The sequence below is a fragment of the Uloborus diversus genome, unplaced genomic scaffold (assembly GCF_026930045.1).
Source record: "Uloborus diversus isolate 005 unplaced genomic scaffold, Udiv.v.3.1 scaffold_1005, whole genome shotgun sequence".
Lineage (NCBI taxonomy): Eukaryota > Metazoa > Arthropoda > Arachnida > Araneae > Uloboridae > Uloborus > Uloborus diversus.
In genome coordinates this window covers 64,389-68,379 of record NW_026557661.1, presented here as the reverse complement: position 1 = coordinate 68,379, position 3,991 = coordinate 64,389, and positions in this window count along the sequence as shown.

The following is a 3,991-nucleotide window of genomic DNA, read 5'->3' as shown; positions in this document are numbered from 1 at the left end:
TATATACAGGGTGATAAGAAATAACTTAGACACACATAATACACCATAACTTTAATGTCTTTAATGCTAATGAAAATATTACGACCAAACTTCAAAAAATATGAATACATTATTTCGTCTAATATATTTACAAATTTTCAAACTGACTATTTTTAGGATTGATACCGAGATTTAAACGTGTCACAAAATTTTCGGTTCTGAGCCGCAACTCACTGATATTTTATTCCATGCCTTGCATAAGGATTCCTTTTGGGATGCCAAAGTTTTATGAGGTGCAGCACATACCCTTGCCTCTACGATGGATCAAAGAGAATAATTCATTAGGTTCCAATCTGGGGAATACGGTGGCCATTCTTGAGCTCCATTGAAGTCCGGAAAATGTGTCTTGCTCCAGTCTTGAGTGCTTTAGCTCTGTGGGCAGGTGGGGAATCCTGTTGGAAGGTCCATCTTTTGTTTCCAAAGAGCTTTTGCGACTAAGGTAAGACGACATCTTTCAAAATGCGTTTGCGATATGTTTCTTGACTAATTTTATCGCCTGATCAACAAAAATAAGTGATATTTTCTCTCTTGCACATATCCCACCACAAATCATTAGAGTGGAATCGTTGACGCCGTTCAACAGTGCAAGAAAGTCGTAGAGACAAGGTTGTGTGCTATACAACTTTGGCATCCCTAAAGAAACAGTTATGCAAGGGATGGAATAAAATATCCGTAAGTGAGTTGCGGCCCAGAGCCGAAAATATTGTGACACATTTAAAGCTCTGTATTAATCCTAAAGGTAACCACTTTGAAAATTTGTAAATATATTAGAAGAAATAATGTATTTTGAATGTAGTATTTGAATGAAGTAATTTCTTTTGAAGTTTGGTCGTAATATTTTCATTAACATTAAAGTTATGGTGTGTTATATGTGTCTAAGTTATTTCTTGTCACTCTGTATACAATAGCTAATTAGCTTATCGAGTAACGCTTTGACGTCATCAACAATGAAATTCGTGCTACGGCATGATTATTTGATAATATTTTTTAGTAATGTTTGACATGTTGGGAAATGCTTTATTGTGACAGGACTGAACTGGATCCGGTAACTCAACTGTTTTACTGACTCATTTTAGGAGAATGAAGAAACGAAAAAGTAGTCAACAATGAACGCTATCTACTGGAGTTTAGGGTTAATCCACTGAAGTTAGGGTTAAAACTTCAACTATCAAAATATCACCAAATAGGCAGTTGCTTCGTTCCAAGTCGAAGCAATTTTTTTCTCCCGTCATACCTTGACTGGCGATTTTCTAGTTGATAAATATGTAGCACTTATATTATGCGTCATTCTTCTGTAAAATTACAAACGCTTAAAGTTTTTTTTTTCACACAATTAAAATTACTAATACATGTATAAATGATGAAGGTGACAATCCAAATTTCTTTCCAGGTTTGTTGTTTAAAAAATTTGATTTCGTGTTGATTGTATGAGGGAGTTCCTAGAATTTGAATTACCACGAGACCTGTATGGTGACCCGAGTGCTGATTTCTAGATCCTTTTTTGCAGACAATATGGTAAGTAAAATATTGTTACAAATTCTGTAAATAGTAATTATTGTAGTAACGTAACCTATAAATATTTTCCTGTAATGAATATACAGTCCCTATGTATTCGGCTGAAGTATACAGTCCTCTATTTTTCATTGATAAGTCTTGGGAGGAAAAGAAATAAAATAACGGTCTACGATTTTCGTGAAGCATTTGGAATCTTGTGGAATATTTAAGAGCTCTCTTTTCGGTGTGTATAAAAAGCGTCCCGCATGATAAAACGACAATTTCGATTGAGAATTTGTACTGAGAGTGTATTAGCTCTGTTTATTGCGAGGCATTTCGCTGTGTTGTTTTTCGTATTTGGAAGTAAATACGTGTGTAACCGTTGAGTTTACTGTGTTGTGTGATATTTGCTTAATTGCTGATGATTAATTTTGCAGTTGTAGACGCTCTTTCCTGTACATAGTGTAAATAAATTTCCTGTGTTTTTAATCAAGAACTGTATCGTCCTTTCAAGAAAGTTGGAAGTCGCACCGGATCCGTTACAATATGTTCCAAACACAACAATTTCAAGTAGAAGAAACGTTCAAAGACCATTATTTTTACTAACGTTCAGTATTATCATAGTGTAAAATTATTCAGCGGTAACATGAAAATTTTGTTGTTAAAAATTATAATCATGGTGTCGCTCGAATAGTACATCACATTTTTACTAATCAATTAACACATTATAGTGTGACACAAATGTTAGTATAGAACAAATGTCAAACATTATAATCGTTAAAAATAAAAATACTACATATCTCTTTCTTCCCCGCCATTTTTTTATTTCGTCCTTTGAAAGTTTGTTTTTGTAAAGGATTAATTGCTATAATAGTCTTTACTGTTTTTGTACATTTCATTCCTCCAAAATGAATTTCACTCTTCTAAAAATATTAAGGAATAGCTTTACGCCTTAAAAAATAATTCCTAGCTATATTTTGTATGTATATAGTTTGCTTTTCTTTCTGTTAGTAGGGAGCCATTCATTAATTTACGTAAGGACGATTTTGGCAATTTTTGACCCCACCCCTTCCTACCCCATGTAAGGGTACGTAAGATATTTCAAACACCTCCCCCATATTCTTACGTAAGATTCCATTTCGTTTTTTAAAATAATTAAATAACGAATCTTATATCACTGGAATCGCTATTAAAATCACTGTTATTAAATGGTTTTTAAAAACCTTTTTGTGTAGAGAAAAATTTACAAGAAATTCGAAATCTAAGCTGAATACTTTTTCGACATTTCTTTTTTTTTTTTTTTGTATATAATGTGATACTAATTAAAAATAAAACATGCCGTACATAGTCTGATTATTTTATTATATTTTACACTATTAATTCTTTGTAAAACAAGTAGAAAACAGCTCACTCGTATTCCTTTTTTTCCCTTCCAGACGTAAATGAAATGTGATCCCGGCCACTAAATATGACCACTGGATCACGCCGTTTCTAATATAAAATATCAAGTTGGAAAACAAAACGTAAGAATGGGTTTGAAACCCCCCTCCAAACCCCCCCCCCCCCCCAAGTAAAGGTATGTCGTATGTAGAGATTTTTCCAAATCCCCCTCCCCCTCGGGACCCTTACGTAATTAATGAACGGACCCTAGGTGCTTTAAACGTTGAAACATGTGTAAGTTGACCACAGTGCAATACTTTTTTTGTCAACTAATGCTTGCTGACATGATATAGACCCAATGGCGTCTCGTGCTTTGAAAAAGTGAGGGGGCCAGATCATAGGTGCTCTCGCACCCCTGCCCCCCCCCCCTTCCCCGGTGTTTAAAAAGGGAAAAAAATAAATATTTTTTAATATTTAAGCTTTTTGAAAATAATTATTTGTGTTAAAATATATGTTGAATAAATAAAATTAAATTCATTTTAAACTCTAAATTATCATTATGGTACGCTAATTACTTGAAGATAAAGAGTCAAGAAAGGAGCAAACGGTCTAACCTTGTGCAAACGAAGGCTTCTTCAGGAACTGTGTGTTGTTTATTTTACATAGCCTGAACATTCAAGCTATGTAAAATAAACAGCATACAGGCAGGGTAACGGACGGTCTCTGTGAATCCTGCTGTAAACGTTGAAGTTCAATGCGTTGGTGTTGAGGGAGAAAAAGAACAGATAATCCATGGCAGCGTGTAGTCCTTACTTCATCAATTTTACACTTTTTTAACTGACAATCCGCGGATTATGCGCAGGAAAAGACTACAATCGATTTTTTTTTTCAAAATTCAAGCACGTACGCACAAAAAAAGATTAGGAAATAAATAAAAGTATAAATTATTGTCTGAAAATAGTGAGGGGGCCCAGGCACCCTCCAGCCCCTTCCACGAGCCGCCACTGTATAGAACTAATTTTGTATCTGACAAAAGTGGTCAACTTACAAGGGTGATCAACATTAGAGTTTTCTGCAT